The sequence below is a fragment of the Thalia democratica genome, chromosome 8 (assembly GCF_965202585.1).
Source record: "Thalia democratica chromosome 8, ktThaDemo2.hap1.1, whole genome shotgun sequence".
Taxonomy (NCBI): domain Eukaryota; kingdom Metazoa; phylum Chordata; class Thaliacea; order Salpida; family Salpidae; genus Thalia; species Thalia democratica.
Window position 1 is genome coordinate 25,534,086 of NC_139172.1, and position 23,284 is coordinate 25,557,369.

The 23,284-nt window shown below is 25.0% G+C and overlaps 1 non-coding gene and 1 pseudogene across 1 annotated transcript; both read right to left on the reverse strand.

The window, feature by feature from the left end:
* Nucleotides 1–23,284, reverse strand: part of LOC145843067 (putative ATP-dependent DNA helicase HFM1) — a 93,621-nt pseudogene that overhangs the window by 13,415 nt on the left and 56,922 nt on the right.
* Nucleotides 22,368–22,439, reverse strand: Trnaf-gaa (transfer RNA phenylalanine (anticodon GAA)). The gene has a single exon. It is a non-coding gene; the product is annotated as a tRNA-Phe (tRNA).

Consider the following 23,284-nt stretch of genomic DNA (forward strand, 5'->3'; position numbering starts at 1 on the left):
TAAAAAAAGTTTTATTACCTCCTATGGCTTTAATTTATTTGCTTAAAGTTTTTCAAAGGAGCTGATTGAAATATCAAGTCGTGTACTTACCAACTATTGCAGATTGAAGTATATTTCAAGGCTCTTTTAGTTTAACTTAATGCGTGGTTTCCCAAAATAATATAAAAATCACCTACTTTTAAGGCAAAAAATAATCATTGCTCTAGATTGATTTTTCTAATATTAGTATTTCAAACGTAAAAGTATCTTGTATTGTTATCCTATTATAAATTTTGTAATTCTATTGTATATAAATAAATAAACAAATAAATAGAAAGTAATATGATTAGAGAAACTAAATCACCTTTAAAAGTTTCATAGGAATTTGTTTTTAGACATTTAAGTTTTTTATTTTAGTTACCTTAACTTGAATTTTCATGTATACTGATTTTAATATAAAGTCCTGTTACTGAGGCAAGAATGTTATTAACTATGTTTTATTTTAAAACAAACAGACTTTTTCTCTAACTCCTTGTTTATAATGATTTCATATTTACACTTATGGAAAACATAATTATAAAATGGGTTTACTATAAAAACAGGCTTTAAAAATAGTTTTAAAATAAAACTAACTTTTGTTAATAACTTTTTATACTAGCTTTCAGACCATAATTGATATGCTAATTTTTAAATATTAAATTCTGATTTTGTGTTTTTACAGTTTGTCTAAAATATTATTAATATTTTTTATTAAATGTGCATACATTATGGTTGCAGTTATCAGTTATTGGGTTGTTGTTCTTTTTTTTTTCAAGTACACAATTGATTCATAGTTTGAGTCTAAAGTTATTTTTAATTTCATTACTACTAAAACGTTAGTTATGCAAACGTTTGTCATACAAAGTGGCACAAGTATTTATTTTGTAATCGATGAATTTCATCTTTAAATCAAGAAAGCCAACTTTTTTGTGAGAAATTTCTTCCAGGGTTTTGAAAGTACACGTTTTTAGGTATATTTTATTATTATTTTTTAAATGAATTTTAAAGTAAAAAACTGTGTTAAATAGTATAACAACATTGAAAAGATACTGTAAAGCTAGCTTAATTGTGTTTTTTAGTTAAGAAAATTTTTGATTATGACAATACAAATTATCTATATAATAAATATTTTGTGTCAAATTGAAATTTTACCTTTTAACATGTGAAAATGGTTAAAAATTCTAGGTATTTCAAAATTTTGAGTGATTTTTGTTCAAAATTGAAGTTTTTTATATTTTTTGGCCACCCTGTAATATAATTTTAGTCAATTAAGGCCATGGGAGGACCATCATTTTTTTTTACAAAAAACAAGATTAATTCTTAATTCAAAACTTAATGTTTAAACTAAAAGATGCTTTTTATAGAACAAAAATAATTCAATATACTTTTGAGATATAACCAAAAAATAAAATACAATCTTATTTAATACAAACTTTAATAGACAGTTTTCTCTGAATTTTGAAAAATTCTCTAAAATCTATCTTCTTCATTTTTGAAGCAACTTACTTTTAACTATTAAAAAAAATCATTTTCAAAATTACAAACAACTTGTAGAAAGTGGAATTTAGAAATAAAAAGCTAAATTAAAAATTTTAATGACCCAATTTTTTTAACAATCATATTATTATATTGTTATTGTGCAATGTTGGACTCAGGCATTAAAACTTGAGCAACTAAATAGGACACACAAGAAGAAAAAAAATTGTATTTAACAACTTTATAAAAAAATAAATCAAAATTTTAACTTAGAAAGAACTAACTTATAAAAATTAAACTTATTTGTTAAAAATAAAAAGCAATAACTTAATTATATGGAAAACAATTTTTATATTTAATAGTAAATGATCATTTAGATGAAAGTACTACTAAATCTATGATTTTCTAAAAGCATTGTTTATAAGAAATAACACAATTGTACAAACGAAATAAAAGTAAATTAATAGTCTGTTGGGAAAGGCATAAGGAATTAAAAATAAAATGGTATTATAAATGGAAAAAAATATTTATTAATTTAGATGAGATAAAATTTTATAAATTTATTTTTTCTTTTATTTTTAGTGGAAAACTATTGAATTTTACTGATATTTATTTAAATTAAATCTTTTTAGTTTTAAAGAAAAATGTTTCACCTTCCCAAACAATACCACATCTTGTGGTAATTTGTTTCACATAGTCTATGCTCTGTGAAAAAATGTACCTTGCCAGTACTGTTGTTGAAATTATGCTTTATTTATATGGGAAAAACTGATAAAAAAAAAAACCTTATACTAACCATGAATAATTTTATACACACTAACAGTTATTAATTAAATTAATTAATTATATCATATAGATTTTGAGCCGGGTTTAATTAATGTATCATTATATCATGTATTGTTTATGTTACAAATTAATAAATTATAAAAGTATAAAATAAATTATATTATTAATTAATAAAAAAATATAAAAAATAAAGAATTTAACCAATGGACTAGTACAGAAGAAGTACTGAAGTGGTATAAAAATTTGGAAAAGAACAAATATAAATTAATGAAATTTGATATTAAAGACTTCTATCCCAGCATAACCAAAGCACTTCTAAATAAAGCAATTGAATTTGCAAGCAACTACGAAACAATCACTGAACAAGATAAATCCATAATAGACAATGCTGCAAAATCTGTTTTAGTAGACAAAGAAGAAATTTGGACAAAACAAAGCATAAGTGAGAAAGATAATGAGCTGTTTGACATAACAATGGGGAGCAGACATGGAGCTGAAATATGTGAACTAGTTGGACTTTATATACTCCAAGGCCTAAAACAAACACTACCTGATAAAACCATAGGAATCTATAGAGATGATGGACTAATAGCTTTAGACAAATCAACAAGCAATGTTGAAATAGAAAAAATAAAAAAAGAACTACATAAATTTGCTAAATCAATAAAAATAAAAATAATCATCGAAAACCCAGCGTTTCAAATAAACTTCCTGGACCTAAACTTAAATCTAAAAAAACACAGCTTCTTCCCATACAGAAAACCAAACAACAGAATTAATTATGTAAATGCAAATTCTAACCATCCACCAGCAATTATCAAACAAATACCAAAGATGATAGAAAATAGATTAGCCAAAAATTCAAGCAGCAAAAAACTATTTGACAGTATAAAAAAAGAATATAATGAAGCGTTAAAACTAAATGGATACAGTCATGACATAAATTACACAAAAATAACCAATGAAACAACTGTGAAAAAGAGAAAAAGAAAATGTATATGGTTCAACCCACCGTTTTGCTGTTCAGTGAAAACAAATGTGGGAAACAAATTCTTAAAAATAATAAAGAAGCATTTTAGCAAAGAAAGCAAACTAAATAAATATGTCAACAGCAACTGCATAAAGCTAAGTTACAGCTGTATGCCAAATATCGAAATGACAATCAAAAGCCACAACAAAAAACTGTTGAATAAAGAAAAAATCACAGATGAGACGTGCAATTGCAGGGACAAAAATAAATGCCCCCTGAAAGGTGGCAATTGTAGAACTGAAAACGTCATATATGAAGCTTCAGTAAGCGCAAAAAACGAAACCAAAACATATATTGGAATAACTGCAAACCAATTAAAGAAAAGAATTTCAACGCACAATACAACAATCAATTGCAAACCTGATAACAGAAACTACAATAAATACGTTAATTCAACAGAACTATCAAAACTAATTCACAAATTGAAAAACGAAGGAGAGGATTACAAATTAAATTGGAAGATAGTAGAAAAAGTAAACAAACACCAACCAGGAAAAACAACATGCAAGCTTTGCTTGAAAGAAGCCCTCAAGATATTACAAGCAAGTAACAACTGTATCAACAAAAAATCCGAACTTATGGGCAGTTGCAGACATAGGAACAAATTTCTGTTGATGAATTGGAAGCAAGCAATTAGCTAGCATAACAAATGTTCAAATTAGGGTTTTGAATTTTGAGTTTTATTTGTTGTTTTTTTATTTTTTTTTATTTTTTTATTTTTTTTTTTTTTTTGTTTTGTTAAATGTTAAATATTCCGTTTCAACTTAAATTAAATTCATGCATTGTGTTTAACCATTACTAGTTAATATGTTGCTTTTTAATGTTTTGTGTTATTTCGAAGTATATTAAAAATTAAAGCCAATCCTTTTGCCAAAACCTTTAACTATAATCAAACATTTTGATATTATTATTATAATTACAATACTATACATTTTTCTAATTGCTAACTTAATCTAATCAAAATAATTTACAAAAAGCATTTCTACTTTCTCTCTCTTTTTTTTCTCTCTCTTTTTACTTTCATTTACTTTCTTTTTACGCAAGAATAGTTATTTTGTATTTATTAATAGTTGCCTAAAACGTGCTTATTCTTATTTTGTTGAAGCCTGAAGAGATTGACTATCTGTCTTTCGAAACAGCTGTTGTTAAACAAAATAAACTATAGCACTCTATTTGTATTTGTAAAAAATACTCAAAAATTTGTTTTCTACAAATTGTTTAAAATTCATTTTATATAAGACTGAGAATAAAAGAATTGCTCAATAACTGAAGGAAGAGATACATTTTTAGGTTAAGTAGATTATTTTTGCTTTTTAGTGTACACCTCTCATAAAAACAAATTGAACTCAACTCTTAAATTTTGATCAGTTATATCTCAAAAGATACTTGAAATCTTTGAAAACAATAAAAACAACAGATAGTTTAGTTTTTCTGTAAAAATGACTAAATTTTACATCCCTTATGGCCTTAAATGGGTAAAATTACACTTTTTCAACCACAATAAATTATTTTACAGAAATAATACTGAACTAATAGTTTTTTTACCTAAAGAAAATTACAGAGTGCAGTTCTAAAAATGCTCCTTATTTTGAGTAAGTTACTGCACATACAGTTATAAAAATTTGTATTTATACTATTAAACACCTTTATAAAACTCTTTTAAAACTTATTTCAATCCAAGAAATCTATTGTTGTAACTGAACTACTGATTTTTTTTTTCAATCAGCATTCAAAGTATAAAAAATAACTTCCTGGACCTTATTCATAGGTTTATATTAGGTTATAAGATTGGTTTAAAAACTTAATTGATAGAGTTGCTATAATTTAAATTCTATTTACTATATATCTAACAATTTACTACCCTAGGGTAAAAAAAACTAGACGGTTTTTACGGTTTTTTTGTCTTCAAGCGTCTAGACACCAGAAATGCTTTTTTAAAAATTTTAATTTGAAGTTTAGGTTCAGACGACTTACAAGAACACATATATAAAGTGTTAAAACTATACAACATCAATTTAAGGTTTGGTGCCCTAGGATATAAATATGAATATAAGGATGCAAATATTCAGCTAACTATAGAAACATCAATTTACAATGGCTTATTATTTTTGACAAAGTTAAAGGAAAATTAATTATGTAATTAAACTAACAACAACTTACACTTATTTGTTTGATTTGGTAAACAACTTGTTCTCCATTGATATATTGTTTTATCATCTTTATTTTGACTCCTATCACTGAAAAGTTTTGAAGTTTTTGGAAAAAGATTGTCCATTTAGAATGCTTGTGTTTACAATAATATGAGAAACTGATGTTATTGAAACAAATGGGAGTGCTTCAAATATATTTTCTTAAACTTTAATCAAAAGCATGTGATAAGCACTTATTTTTACTTGAAAAACAGAAGCTGGCAGTTTTTGCATTTTTAAGGAAATTTGAATTAAAAATTATTCAATGAGTGTTTTTACTAACTCAACTAATTAAAGAGTAACAAAAAACAATCTTTGTTAAAAGTAAATTATATTCAAAGATTTATATTTCCAATTATTAATTGTTTTTCAAAGTGTGGTCCCTTTAAAAAATCATTAGAATTAAATTTTTAAGCAAAAGAAGTTGCCGTCATCTTAATTTTCGTAACTTGAATTTTCAGGTATACTGATTCTAATATGTAATCATTTATTGAGGCAAAACAATATTAATTTATCTGTATACGATTTACTATTAAAAAAACATTTTTTTTCTTCAAATTTATGCTTACAATAAATACAGATTTTCATTAATGAAATAGTAGTTGTACTGTAGTATAGTTTTTTTTTTTTTAAATCAAACTAAATATAAAAGGTTAAAATAAAGATGATTTTAAAAATGATCTTAGTTAATTTTTCTTTTATTTTGCATTTTAGATTTTAATTTATTTTGCTTATAAGTTTTACCAAAAGTCAATAACACAACGTAATATAAAGTAAAGTTAAGCTACTAAGCTTTTTTTAGCTAGCTTTAGTAAGCAAATCGTTAAATGTTTTTTTTTTAATTAACTACATATAAATCCATTTAATTCATCCTTTTTAACTAGTGTTTATTTGGATCAGGTACTAACTTTATTGAAATGTAATAAAATAACTAAGAGCTAAAGTTTAAAAATATTAATTTACTGCCGTTTATTTTACTTTTTTTAAGTATTTGTACAAATTGATCGATAACTAACTACAAGTGTAAATTTGTTAACCAGGTAAGAGATGTTAACATTATTATTATTTTATAATAGAGATTTTAATTAAGATATTTAAATGTTTGAAATATGTCATTTTTGTAATAGACTAGTAGACTTATTGATATACCGATGGGAAGTTATCATGGAGCAGAGGTTTGTGAGTTGGTGGGATTATTTATTTTAAATGAGCTAAATAATGATAAGAAAACCGACATATCTAATTGTGGTCTTTATCGTGATGACGGCTTACTCATAGTTAAAAAAAAGATCACCAAGAATCGTTAACCAATTGAGGAAATCTATAACGAAATCATTTCAGAAACATAATTTAAAAGTAAAAATCGAACTAAGTACACCAAGGGTGGACTTTTTAGATATAACCATAGATCTGGAAAAGACGAATATTTACTATTTAGATAAGAAAATGCCAAGAACATCTATATGAACTTTAATTCTTATCATCCATACCTAATAAATAAATAAATTTCATCTATGATCAAAAATAGATTATCATCTATATCTAAAACCATAGAAATAATTGATAAGATAAAAGTTCCTTATAAAAAGACTTTTTACCTCAATCCTCCTTTCAGTAACTGTATAAAACGAATAAAGGGAAAGAATTTTTAAAGATAGTATCCAGACTTTTCCCACAATCAGGTTTTTATGGTACTATATTTAATAGAATTACAATAAAGATTTCATATTCCTGTATGTCTAACTTAGGAAAAGAAATGTCCAACCGCAACCAGAAAATACTTTAAAACTCCAATGAAACAACTGAAGAAGACATTAAATCTTGTAATTGTAGATTTAAAGCTAATTGTTCAGTTAACGGAGAATGTCTTACTAAAGGAGTCATATATAAAGCAACAGTTATGCATAAGTAAAAAGAAAATAATTACATTGGATCATCTGGAAGACAATTTAAAACAAGATTGTGTGACATACGCAATCCTATAGAAGCGCAATAAAGAATTAGTGTACAAGAATATATAGATTCATTCACAAAATCAAAAATGACAACATCGATTAAAAAAAAACAAAAAAGTCGAAGATTATTTATCGTAGTAACAAAAATAGACCAGGAAAAATTTGTACCCTCTGTAATTTGGAGAGACTTGAAATGCATTTGCATACAACAACTACTTTTTAAATTTGAGTTCAGAATTGGTAGCAAAATGTAGAAATTTCACAAAATTTTATTTAAAATCTTAATTGACCAATTTTAAGTTTAATTTACCTGCCTTTGTTTTTATTGGGTAATTTTATTTTTTATATTGTTCTTTTGTTTTTTGTTATTGTTGTATTTTATGTTGATAAATAGTAACTTTGCTGAAAATTACTTAAATTCACTTAATTTACTAATTACTTAATCACCTAATTACTAAGCTAAAGCTATATAAAGTGTTTATCAATTGCTACTTGTTAGTTTATTTGCTTGTGATTATCGCACGAGCGAGAAACAGTTGTAAAGCAATAAACTCAACAAAACGTTTGTTTTGATTATGTAGACTTGTATATGCTCTGGATATGACGTTAGACTGTTATGGTGTATGACTCGATAACCGGAAGGTTTTTTCGTGCACCAGGTCTTTGGACCAAACTTTTTGAGCCTTTTTTTATCGTTCAATAAACAATATAGTAGACGAACGTTTCAAACTGATCTTGTAAAAATTATTCAAAACTGAAAAAAAAACATTAATTTATTATAAACAATGTTTTCTGATTTCGTTTCAACTGCTGTAAAACAAAAACAGTTCATTATTTTTAATAGTTTGTTAACGAAAAGTGAAAACAAATAGTGTTTAATAATTTTAAAAGTCACTTAATTGAAAACAAAACATTAGCCTTATTAGGAGTTCACTTTGTTTTTAATACAACAAACTTTTGTGGTACATTACAATTTCATATTAGTAAAAAATAATTTTGAGAAAAAAGCCAAAAAGATTTCTAGATCATAAATGTCTTAAAATAATACTTAACTAAAATTTAAAATGCACTAGTTACTTGATACGCACTTTATTCTTTATTCATCTACTACTTAATTTTTACAACAATAGTTATCAGCATTATTTCATAAGTTGCAAATACTGAGCACTGAAATTATAAAAATAATAATACTTAAACTTTTGAAAACTTTGCTCAATAAATATATAAAAGACAACAAAAAAAATCTGTATACGCAAGCTGAATTGTAATACTTCCATGTTAAGTAAGATTTTCCTATTACATTTCTATTGAATGTTACCTATAAAAGTACTTGATGAACTTGTTTAAATATATAAAAATTATCGGTCACATGTTAAATATTTTTAAGTGAACATTAAACTAACCATAAAAGGCTGTTATTATTAATTAAATAATTTAACAGGTTATGTTTAGCAATTTTTAATATCAAACAGTTTCGTAGTAGATATTATCCACAATCTAGCTAATATCAGTTTATTAATTTTAGCAGAATACGGTTAAATTCCATAGTTGTTCTATTTATCTATGAAATATAAAAACTTATTCAGCATGTATCAAACCAGACTTTAAACTGTATTGGTTACATATATTGTAAGGACAGTGTCCCCACCTGTCCTTTTGATAAGCACATATTCTTTCGAGTGAATACTATCACATTTAAAATGATATTTTCCAGCCCTAAAAAGTTTGTTACAAAAACACTTGATTAAATACTAGAAGGTTCCGCGCAAATGGTAATTTCCCCGAAAGAAAAGCGAATTCTCTCGAGTCAGTTTCGGCATAAAACGCGAGAGTTGCCTATTTCAATGCGCTTTCCATAATCTAGCTTGGGATAAGCAGCCAGCACAGTGTTATCTTTTACAAGTTCGTTATATTACAAATTGTCGCATATTTTAATAAACAAGTCCAGTTGAAGTTCATCTCTTGCTTGATTTAGCAGCAACTTCTAAATTTGGTACAATTTATCTCATTTTTTGTCCAGTTTCAGTATCGTGAGTTTCATTTACTTCAATTCGTTGTCGAAGTTAGTTTTCCTTGTATTTTTACTTAGTCGTTTAAATAATAGTATTTACTTATTGTTTATGTGTTTTAATTGTTTGGAACTGTAACATACTTTCATTTTTTTTTAGTCTGTAATTTTAAAAAGTAAAAATAAATTGTAGTGTGTTTTAATTGTTTATACTTAGTTCTAAAGTAATAACAGAGGCGTGTCTAGACATTTTTCAAAGGAGGTTCACAATTTTTTTTTGTTTTGTTCAATTTTCCGCTTAAGAACGCATTTTTTAGGTATGCACTGCCAGTTAAGTACGCAATGCTTAGCCGAAAAACTCTGTGTTTAAAGAGCTTTATTCTGCTTAGAAGAAAAAACATATATATAGTAATAGAAAAATATTATAATTTTTTATTTATTATACTGTATTAAACCTGTATTATAACTGTATACTGTATTAAATTTAGATAAACTAAAACTAAAAGAACCAGAAAAAAGTTATAAACATACAAGTTGTATATAAAAATTCAAATCCGTTAATTAAAACAAATATATTACATACATTTTATTTAATTAACGAAAATAACGAACATTGTATTATGACTAATATAAATAATTAAGGACCAAAACTTGCATGTAGTCTTAGTATATTATAATCATTGGATTAAACTTTGAAAAAAAAAAACTTACTAAATCTGTTGTATAGTACAAAACTCAATAAAAAACCTTTAGAAGTTGTCGAAAATGAAATTGCAAGTCAGTTAAATAAAACAATTGAGAACATAATTTTTACGAGCATTATCATTAGTTTTTATATTTTGTTTGGAACAGAATTATTAAAAAGCACAGCTGGAATAATTTTTTTCAAGGTAAATAAAAACTTTTGAACTTTAAATGATCTAAAACTATCAGTAAAAAAGAATGTAAAATTTTGATAATAAATCATTCAAAAACGTTTCCTAGAAAAAAAATGCTACTTTAAAACGTTTACCTATTATAACGTCACAATTAAAATTTTATTTGAAATCTTTTTCAGCTGGGAAAAAACGAGCATTTTTTGTTAAGGAAACTTATAATCTTTCAGTGTTAAAAATTCAACATTCATTATTCAAAGTTTATTAACTAACCAAAACAAAGTCAATAAACAACGTTTTTAGTGATATTCTAAGAATCTTTTTTTCTTTTTTATTTTTTTTTCAGGGGGTTCACAGGAAACAGGAAACCAGTTAAAACACGCCTCTGAGTAATAATATCACTTGACTTAAATATTTAGTAGTTAATGCAAAAACAATTAAATAAAACACTCTCTCAAGTTTTTTCTGTGATAGTTTATACGTATTACACTACTTTTCGTCAGAACTTAACAGTCGAACAAATTTAAAACTATGAATAAGTTTTTAAACAAAAACACAAAAAGTTAAAACTAACAAAGTAATAAGCACAATAAATAATCAGTGTATAGTAATAAATAATTAAACTCAAATACTACTAACGGATAAAAAATAGATAATTTAACTAAATAAAGACACTTTGTAATCAAATTCCTTCTGTTTACACAGTTCTGGTTTCTCCAAAAATATAGAGATAGCCTCCAACTTCACGAGATCAAACACACTATTGCAATGATGGATTATTCTAAATCTGGATATGTCATATTTCCAAGCACAATCTCTATTATTTATTAGATGTTCTGCAACTGAAGATCTTTTTGCTGCGTTTTTTATTGCTATTGTCTTAATTTCAGGTTCTTGTTCAATGAATTTCAATACACAAGCAGGTAGATGTTCTTTTATCCTGGTTTTTAAGTGCCTAGAGGTCTGACCGATATAGCTCTTTTCGCAAGAGCAATTAAACTTGTACACTACACAACTTTTGTCTTGGTCTGGTATCGGGTCCTTCAACTGCACTTTTAATAAAGATTTTGAAAGAAATATAACTCTTGGAAGCACTTGATTGTTAGATGTTTTTGTTAAGTCTTTTAGTTTGCTCTCAAATACTCGTGATTTTTCTAAAATATAAGGTAGTTTTAATATTGCTGGGAACTTCTCCGGTCCAAATAGCCTAGGTTGATTTATGTTATTGTGGTGTGATTTTATTACCTTCTTAATCAAATTTGGTGGGTAACCATTTTTATTAAAATTTCTTTTATTCTCTCAACCTCTGAATGAAGTAATTCTTTCGAACAGATTCTGTATGCTCTATGGTACAGCGTTTTGATTAGGTTTACTTTTCGTTTCTTACTACAAAACGATTGGTATTGCAAGTATTGCCCAATGAAAGTTGTTTTTCTATAGACATTCGTTAAGAAGCTTGTTTTATCTTTTATTATTAATATATCTAGAAATGGCAGCTGGTTGTTCTCTTCTACTTCTCTAGTAAAAGAAATCTTTTCATGTAAAGAGTTTAATTTTTGAAAAATAGCTTCATTTTCACTTTCTGTTTTGGATATAACCAAACAATCGTCAACGTATCTTATGTAGACACCCTGTGAAGACAAATCGTCAGCAATTTTGGATTCTAAATATCCGATAAACATATTCGCTAGAGTAGGACCCAAAGGTGACCCCATGGCTACGCCGTCTATCTGACTGTAAATTGTATTATTGAAACTAAACTGTAAATCACATCCATTATTGCAATAGTGTGTAATCCATCATTGCAATAGTGTGTTTGATCTCGTGAAGTTGGAGGCTATCTCTATATTTTTGGAGAAACCAGAACTGTGTAAACAGAAGGAATTTGATTACAAAGTGTCTTTATTTCGTTAAACTATCTATTTTCTATCCGTTAGTAGTATTTGAGTTTATTTATTTATTACTTTACACTGATTAATTGTTGTGCTTATTACTTTTTTAGTTTTAACTTTTTGTGTTTTTGTTTAAAAACTTATTCATAATTCTAAATTTGATCTACTGTTAAGTTCTGACGAAAAGTAGTGTAATACGTATAAACTATCACAGAAAAAACTTGAGAGAGTGTTTTATTTATTTGTTTTTGCATTAAATATGAATTAGCTAATAATGTTTGAAGTATTTAGTAGTTGTTTGAAAGTTTTTATAAACTATATTTTTTAAGTTAAAATTAGTTTTATAACCAGATCGAAAACTAAAGTTATTAGTTTTCGAGTTTTCTAATAGTATTAAGGTTATTATTTACTTACTTTTAGGTATTTTAATTCAAATCGATTTTGTCTTGAATATCTTATTATAAATAGATGGTTATATATATACACTAAATAAAATTTTAAAATACAGACTAAATTTTCCTATGGTGTTAAAGTTAACAAGTTTGTCAGAATAAAAAATTGCTTGCCTTAATAGTTAAAAAAAATACCAAACGGTCCTAAAAACTGTATTTGCATTAAAATAGGTAAAAATTATGAAAGAATGTAAACTAAAACCGTCTTTTATAACAAATTATTGTTTACGTATATTAAATTCTTATATTCGATAGAAAATTATAAATACAAAGGATCAAGTAAAATTCTTTTGATCATTAAAATTTAATCAGGTTCCATAAATTTGATCACTGGAAATAGTTTATATTGAATTTTTTAAAATATTGTCGTATTTCAGGTATTTTATTTTACAGAAGTTTAGTATACAGTACTTTTATCAAAAATACATACTACATTTTGAGGCTTAAATTTAACTGACTAAAATATGCTAGTATACCTGAAGATCAGTCTGATTTGCATATATGCTGAATCTACAAAAAAATTCTATGTAATTTTTGTTCTAATTATTAGAACTTAGATTTTGAATTTTAATTTGTTTGGGGAAGGTGGGTTAGGTATAACGGTATACATTAAAAAAAGTTTTTTTTAAGCAAATATAAAAAAAATTAAAATTTTGCGCTTGTAAACAATCACTTTCAAATTTTGATATTTTTTGACAAAATTTCAACAATTAAATTTCACTTTTGTGAGGAAAAAACAAACAATTTCAAACCTTCATATAATATCTGAGCTTAAAGTTTATAATGCACTGAAAGATGTTTAAACTATAGTTTTGAATATCGAAGCAAACATGCAAAAGGTCTTTTGCTAAAATTACGTCTTTTCTTGTTTTCAGATCACACTTTGAAACACTTCTTACAAAAAGTTTTCATTGTTTTCAAAAATTGAAAAAATTGTTTTAATTTAATAAAATTTTATCATGCAAAAAGGAATTTTTAGATCCAAATGTAGAATTAATTATTTAAATAGATATTTTAAACACGAAAAAAAAAATTTTTTAGTCTTTATATTTTGCATAAAATTGTTTATCTTCAAAATGTTGTTCAATTCAAGGCAAGTATTTTCCAAACTGCTCAAAATTTACCTTCAATTGATGAAGAAAACTTTTGTTTTAAAGCTAATTGCCTCAAAAACGATGTTTTTGTATTTTGTGGTTATAGTTCGAACAATATTTTCAAAAAATCGGTTAAAAAATATTCACGTTTGACTAAAACGTGGAAAAAGTTAACTGATATATACGATATCGTTTATAATTGCAGTGTTTGTTCATTAATGGACCAAGGATACTTGATGGTAGGATTGCTTTTAGAGCCAAGTAAAAAAAAACTGCATTGAGTGAGACAGAGTAAATAACAAATGGACAAAACTAACCAGAATGAATTCATTAAGATCGAATGCAGCTTGTGCATTTAAAACAACATTGTAATGTCTGGAGGACGAGATTTGAGTCACACTTTTTTGAATACTGTAAAGCGTTATGACGTCAAAACAGGTACTTGTTCAATGTTAAACGTGAAAACAAAAAAAAAAAAACAAGCCACATTTAAGTTGTTCCAAAAAACAAATGGTATGTATTAGATTAGATTTTGCACCACGTGAAGTTTGTGACAATATTTATAAAACTTTATTGAACTAAAGAGTTCATGAATAATTGCAAGTTATGTTGATGAATTCTGAGTTTTAACGGTGTAGGAACTAAAGTATTTGTATTCGAAAACCTAAACACATTTTCACTACTTTATTATGATGTTGACAAAGATGACTAATCAAAAGAACCAATTGAAGTAACTAAAAGGTGTATAATTATTGTGTAAAATTTCAATCATACTAATTACTTTATCTACTAAAAGAATATTAATTTTGATTTTTACTTCTTTATCAATAATTCTAGTTAAAAAAAACTTTCTATTAACATTAGGTGCTAAAACTACATTCTTTCTACGTAATTTCTAAAAACTTATAAGTTAAACAAAACTCTATACCAGGGGTGGAAAACATACGGCCCACGATGTGTAAATGACCGACACGACAATGTTTTTAAAATTCAGGTGGAACCCGGCTCGCGAAAAGTTAAGCTGCGGCCTGCGATCGTAAAAGCGGCCTTCTAAATTTAGACGAGGTTTTCTAAAATTTGAAATGAAAATTCCAAAAAAGTGTCTTAGGTTTTATTTACAGTATATTTTGAACTTTCATTAGATATAGTATGAAATTTTAAGAATAATTTTGTCGAAATGAAATAGATAATTGAGTAATTTTCATGAACTAAATGTGGTTACATGACTATTCAAATTCGGACAACTCAAATTCCGACAATTCAAATTCTTAAAAAAATATTAAAAGGACTATATCTTAATAAATAATATAAATTAAAAAAAATTAATAAAAACATATGTAGATCTTAATGATATCTAAAGCCACATTTTTCTTTTTTTCAAAATCTAAAATATTTTTCAAGATATTTTAAAATTACTAAAAATAACTATGTTTTTTACTTTATATAAGCCATATCTCAATAAATATTTAATGTTTTACGAAAATTAAAACATGGTCTGTAGATATCGATATGATTCACATATGCATTTTTTTAAAGTCAAGTACACATTACATTTTTAATTGTTTTAATCTTTTATTAAGAATTTGAATTGTCGGAATTTGAATTGTCCGAATTTGAATAGTCGTGCACCCACTAAATGTAATTGAAATGCTCCGGCTCGCCATAGAATAAAGTTTTCCACATCTGGCTCGCCAAGAAAAAATTTACTCAATTCTACATTTTAATCTTCAAAATTTTTAATACGCTTACATGTTTAAAAATGTTTTTTTTTTTCATTGTGCTATAGTTTTTTAATTGCCAATGAATAATTAACGAGAAAAAAAAACTATATAGTTTGTGTTAGAAGTTTACCTCTTTACTGCTTTATAAATAACATTTTTATTTATTTTGTGTTAGTAAATCTTTTGTATGGTAACATTTGATAAATGAACAAGTAGTTCAAACTGTAATGTGTTAATAATTTATCTAAATCGTTAATAAAAGTAGTAAAGTTAATTGAATGTTTATTAAATTGCAAATTATTGTGTTTGACTTCAAACTTAACATTATATACAAAGTTCTAGTCGTAAAATAACGAAGTACATCTCTGAACTATTTTTTTTCTTAGCACTATCTGAACACGGCACCTTGTAAACTATTACATTTCTAAGTATTCGAACTGTATCTTGTATGTCACGTGGCAAACATTTAAATTATTATCTTACAGTCATGAAAAGTTTATTATCCAAGCTTTTCTTAATTAAAACTACACAATAAATTTATGAATTGTTTTATGGTTGAAATTTAATATCTAAATTACTTTAACTAGTTAAAAAATTATTTATTTTTATTTCGCTACCAAAATTTAAAACAAAAACATTTCATTTTAATGTACTTAGGGTTTTAACAATAACATTATAACCTATAAATTGGCAACACTTCTAGTCGGCGGGCTAGAAAAAATCATTACAGGCCGTTAAACTTTGGGAAAACAAATTGAAAGTAAAATTGTAAAGAAATAACTATTAAATAAGCTTTAAAAATAATAAACTTTTATTAAATATTTTTATCAAAAAACCAGGTTTTTTCATAAGTTGTTTTCAAACTAGAAAGTATGTCGCGGGCCGTACGTTGGCAACCCCTACAATAACTTATGGTTATAAAATATGATGTTTTGGACTTAAGTCTACTAAAGGTGGTGAACAAAAATATTTTATAGTAAGATAGCTACTATTACGAATTTTACAATAAAGTACCGAGTTTAAAAAATACAAAACATTTATTTAAAAAAAAAACACCATTATTAATGAATGTGAATTAATTAGTTTCGTACAGCTAAAAATTTAAAACATAACAATGCTAAATAACATTTAATAATTGAAAAAAAGTAAATAAACTATCTCACCTCTTTTGCCTTATCAACACGAAATATTTTATTTTTTAAAATTTTTATTAATAAAAATAGTTCAAAATTAAACCTAAAACTTTTGCAATGTGCCGTGTTAAATGTACTGTTTTAGTTAAGAACCGGTAAAAAAGTATCTCACTGAAATTATTTAATACATTTTTTAATAATCTTAAAAAGACACAACTACTTTGTTGAAAATTATAGGAAAAGTATCAAATAAATTAACAGTAAACTCTATAAATACAAAAAATTGGAAATAGCTTTTCTTTTTTAATAAACAGTATTTTTTACCCACTTATATTAAATTGTTTAGAAATTATACAATAAGTGGTGCTTTTTTGATATATTAGTTGGTTAAAGCTGAACTTATAACTTTCTTTAAATACTACAAAATTTACATTAATCTATGGATATTATGTAAAATATAAAAGCGAAATGTTGTTTTAAAGAACGAAATGAAAAGTAATAAAGGTTTTTATTAAACATCTTAAATCATAGTTAACAACATAAAAGAAGTAAAAAGTAACTATTCAAGATCTTCAAATATTGTGATAATATTTTTGTACAAATTACAAAAAAAAAAAAAAAATCATACATTTCACTCAGATTAACGCTCTTAGCTGTAAAAAGTTTGATTATAAAAACCTTGAGTGGGTTTATACAATTTAAATACATATTAAATTTTTTAATAAAACAAGATATAAAATATATTTCTGTTTAATCAGAAGTGAACTGCGAGACAACTTCTTTAAATATTTATATATATTAAACAACAAGATTTATGGATTAGTTTCGAGTAAATTACAAAAATTAAAAACTGTAATTTAGATTAAAACCTAAATTAAGCAACAATCAATTACATAAATTAGATATTTAAAACAAATATTAAAGAAATAATTGATGATAAAATTTAAAACTAAATGGAACTATTTAAAACAACTAAGAATAGTAAAGAATAATAAGAATTCTAAAGGAACATAAATAAGATTAATTTAAATTTAAGCAAATCTAATAATTAACAGAAATAAAAATTGATATTAGTTGAGTAATAATTAACAATGAAATCAAATTGAAATTTCAGATTACAACCCAGTATGTTTGGATATTTTTATCTAATAGAATTTGGTTAAAATTTGTTGTTTTTAAACTTTGATTGATCTGATAATTTTAGCTGAAATTTTTTTAGAGTTGTCAGATAATATTTCAATAAAAATTTATAATTTAGAGTAAACAAAACTCAGAACATTTACGTTAAGTACAAAAAAAAAAATCAGCTAAAAATACCACATCAATCAAAGTTTCAAAACATCAAATTTTAACCAAATTCTATTAGATAAAAATATCCAAACATACTGGGTTGTAATCTGATGAATTATTAGATTTTTCCATCCTGCTGCTATTTGGTAGATCAGAAAATTTATTTGGTTTTCTTAAAATACTTATCGGAGTATTTTTTTCAACTTTATTTTCCATCTACCAAAATTTACAACAATAAATAATTATTTGAATTGCTAGTATAATATGTTTACATAAACCCTTTTTGGAAGTATTTTAACAAGAACATTTGTTATTTTAGTTTTACAAACACAAAAAAATAATTCACAATATTATGTACCTGATAAAATGCAATTATAAACATAAATAAATAAATAAGTTTTAACGAAATCGTGTATAATTTAGTTTTAATACAACTATATATATCTTTAAAAAAATTGTGAATTACTACTACAACGAATCTTCTTTTTTTAGTTAAGAAGTAGTTTTAGTTCAAAACATTAACTAAATCGAACTTGAAATTTATTGTTAGGGAGTGAATTTAGGTTGAGACCAAGTTTTCTTCATTTTGTACAAAGGAGAATTTCCTTCAACTTTTTCTATTGTCATTTTATCTTCCGTAATATCGGTGCATTCTGATTTAAAAATATATTATTATTTCTTTATAATAAATATTATCTTTTTTATGCATAAACAAATATTTTAACAAAAACAAACCACTTTGGTAAATATGTGAATGCTCAGTCCACAATTGTTCACTTTCGCTTCTCAATCGAATATTATTATTATTTGAATATATTTTATTTTTGTTTTTTGAATATATTTTATTGTTATTCATCTGATTACTCGCTTCAACAGTGATATTGCTTGGTTGATCGTTTAGTTGGAATTTTTTGTCATCATTTTGTTGAATGTTGAATTTTATTTTATTTTTATTATCTTGTGTTGTTCTTCAACAAAGGTTTATTTGTTCCTAAATATTTATTAAGTTTTTTATAACTACTATAATTAGTTAATAACTTTAATTGTAATATATTTATATATTTTTTTAATGTTTTGTACATTTATCATAAAGTTTAAAACCATTATCATTAAAAAGCAGTTTACTTCCTAATTTAAAATATTATTATTATTTAAATTAGTGCAAAGAAATCATTTAATGCATTTATTATATTATATAAAGATTCTGTAATCATTACGTGTAGAATACGGATACCCCCATATATCATTTTTTAACAGTTCATATTAAAAAAAAATAATTGAATTTGCATTAAAAATATATTAAATTACTAAATTCTAAAATATTAAAGATTTTAAAGTAATTATTCGCACTTATACATCACATTTTAACTTAAGTTGCTTGAGAACTATAGTTTTTATAAGTTTTAAAATATGATTAATTTTTCTACCATTTCAATGTTTCAAGTATTTTAGTAAACACGCCTGTTTTACTCAGTGTTATTTTATAATTTTTTTGTTATTATGAAAACCAAAGCTTTTACTACTAATAATATGTCAAAGTTAAGATAAAACTTAAGGATATACTCTTGTTATTTTTTAAACTAAAAAACTTTAAACATCGTAAGTATTTCTTTATATTATAAAAAACCTCGTAAAGTTCACATTCTCTTTCAAATCTTGATTTTTTCAGCGGCCTGAATCTTTCTACTTCTTCATTAGTATTTTCACTTTCATTAAAAGTAATTTCTCGTTGAAAAATGATTCGTTAACAATCGATCTGTTGTGGCAAAATTCGTTCAATTTTTCCCACCCAGCTTCGCTTTCATTTGTTTTGTTTCTTTGAATTTAGAAAATTAAATATAATAATAAATAAAACTTAGTCAAAACTAAACTTCTAAGCAAACTGGTACAAGTACAAAAAATACTATTTTATTAAAAAATTGAAAACAAACTGGTGAAAATCAGTATAGTTTCTGCTATTATCACGATTCATTGGTAACTTTGAAATTCTATGAGGATCATATTCGTATTGCTTCAAAAACTAAAAAAAAACATTAAATAAAAGAATAACTTTCAATGTGTTTTCAAATACTTAATTCTTAAGAATATCTTTTACTATACTTTTGAGATTTTTTTTTTTAACTATGTTTATTTCAATAAAGCTTTCCAATTAAGTATAAAAAACTTTCTAAAATCAATCTTTTTGCTCTAGATCAGTTTTATTTAAACAATGGGTAGGTATCAGATATGCACGAAGGAACACTTTTGCACGGGTTGAAACTTATTTTATTTAATTTATTTGTAATTTTATTTTACCTTATCTGTCACACTTAACCCATGGTCGGTATTTTTTAATTTCGTGCATAATTGTCACTCGTGCAAAACTGATCCTCCGTGCAAAAGTGATCCGTCTCGTTAAACAATAGTTCATAGAAACATTTTAATTTTCAAATTGAAAGTTGGGATATCATAATAAATAAGTACAGTTGTTTCATTTTTAGCATTGAAATTTAAATATACCCGAGATATTTTAATCAAATTAATTTTAAGATGAAATACAGCTTTTTTAAGAATAATCGTCTAAATAGTTATTAGAAAACTAATACTTGCATTTTTATTGAACTTGAACAAACTTGTTATAATAATTTCATTTTAGCATCAATTTAAGGGTTAAATAATAAAACTTGACATTATTATTTTTTAAATAACTTCTAAGTATACAAAAAAACATTGAAAGTTAAAAGTATATTTAAGCTTAAAAAGTACTAACAATTTATTAATGTATATTTACCTCTACAAAGTCACAAAAAGTTAATTGATTTTTTTTTGCTAAAAATAACAACTTTAAACTGCAAACAATAAAAGGCAACTTATAACAATTTCTGAAGTCGATTAGCAAAAATAAAAAATAAATAATAATTGTTACATAAACCATTATAAATATATGTATTAAACAATTTAAAAGCGTTCAGTGTTAAAATTTCATCTTTATAAACGAAGTTAAGCGATTCTCATTAAGTGTTTCAGTAGTATAGTGGTTATCACGTTCGCCTCACAGGGCCCGGGCTGAAACATTTTTGTTTCAAGTTTACATAACGGTTTATTGGTATGTTTTAGGTACATCACGTTTTCACTTTTAAGTAATAAATTATTGAATATACTTAATTTTAGTTTGAAAATTTAGTGTACTTTAAGAGTATTTAAGATTTAACAAAAATCACTTTGGATTTTACTTGAAATGTTAAAACATGAACTTTTAACTACTTTTGGTAGAAAAAAATAGTTAAAACTATCTTTCCAAATATAGGTAAGTTTGCTTAAAAAATTTGATACAAATACTTGATGTGATAAAGTTTTGTCGTTGATTACATCTAAAGTTGAAAATCTAACTTTAGTATCTGTTTTTATTACGATATTTAATAATTTAAAATTCTTAAATTAATTAATGAGAATTGTTTATTGTACGGTAACTATAAAAAGTTTAAAATAGATTACTTTATATTTTTTTTTTGCATTCTGTATATGCTTTTTTTAATAAGGGCCAGTAGAACTTCTATATTATTTCTCAGAAATTAAATGATAATATAAAAATTTGGTAGCTCATATTATAGTTAGTTATAGAAATAGAGAAGGACATAATTTCACAATTTGCATATATTTTCATTACAATATTTCAGATCATAATGTGTAGTTTTGAAAGTGAGGGCAGGGAGAGAAACAATTCATGTGTAATATAATATTCAAAGACAATTATGTTAGTTTTCAGAAAGACTTATTAACATTTCATGTACAGTGCTTAATCACTTATCCAGACATGTTAGGCAAGATTTTTCTGTAAACATGTCCGGATAAATCAAAAAAAAAATTATTCATACAATAGTATAGCTGCTGTATATGCAATGCATAAGAAATAATAAAAGCGTTATAGTAAAATCAAGTAGTAATTATGAGTAAAAGATAATAAAATTATAAATAATAAAAGCAAAATTTCAGATTAAACTATTTAATTATCTTTTCTAAGGTAGAAAAAAATCAGACTTACTAACCCTCTGCAACGATATATGTTTTTTGAGGGTCAAAAAAGTAAAATTCATCATTTTTATTTCCACTTGCCCTTACTTTTAATCAAAAAAAAGACAAACTTTTGTCTACGAATAAAGAGTTATATTTATCTTTAAAAACATAATCAAATAAATCAAAATGAAAAATACGTAAATCTATCTCTAGTTTTGAACCAAGTTTAAATTCAAGATTTAGTAGTATGGTTACGTCATAACTATTAACCGAATTGCAGAATTTATGAAAACACTTAAAATTTTCTCACAGCATGAAAGCTTAAATATTCGTATCACACAAAAATGTTTGTGTTTAATATTGAAACTTTTCTGAATTTTCTTCTCGAATAAAAATGTCTGGGTAAGTGTAAATAAGGACTGTAGTATGTTTAAATCGATTATAAAAAGATCAAGTGCCTCGACCGGGATTGAACCAGGGACCTTCAGATCTTCAGTCTGACGCTCTCCCGACTGAGCTATCGAGGCACGCGAACGAAAGCACATTAGAGCAAATATTAACAAACTTCACAAAGTTTGATTTCGTTTGCATAACATACTATTGTGATAGGTTTTTAAACATGCTTATTTTGTTTACTTTTAAAACTTGGTTTACAACTAACACTTTTGCCTTTATTACAACGTTACATTATTCATAATATCAGCTCAATTTGTAATTGAATTTTACTAACGTTTACGAAAAAACTTGCTTAATTGGTATGGTATAAAACTATAAATAGCGCAAGTCGTAGTACATAATTAAATTTGTTAAAACTATTTTAAGGAATACTTTTTATTTAAAAATTGACTTATCTGCAGGTACAATAAAAGGTAACTATAAAGGTACATAAAAAAAACTATTTATTAAGTATTTATTTACCTCCTGAGTTCTTTTTGAAACACCTTGCTTTTGAAATTCTCTACCTTCTTCGTCAAATTCGTGTAAACCTGTTGTGTAAATATTATTCAATATTTAGCTTTTATATAAAATTAATAAATATATTGAGAACAAAATACCTAGTTTTCACGTTTAAAATAAATATTTGTCTCACAAGTAAACAAATATTTTAAAAACTAACTGATTAATAACAACATAAGAACTACTTGTAACCAAACATATAATTAATCAATTTATTGTGGTTCTAAATTGATTTATAAAATGATAAAAAAATAGTAAAATAAAAACAAATTATACAGTAATCTTCCTTTATTCTACCAACATATGTTTCTGTTTGTCAACGAATCAACACACTTCAACTGGGTTGTTAATAGGAAAGATAACAGTTATCTTTCCTATTAACAACCCAGTTGAAGTGTGTTGATTCGTTGACACA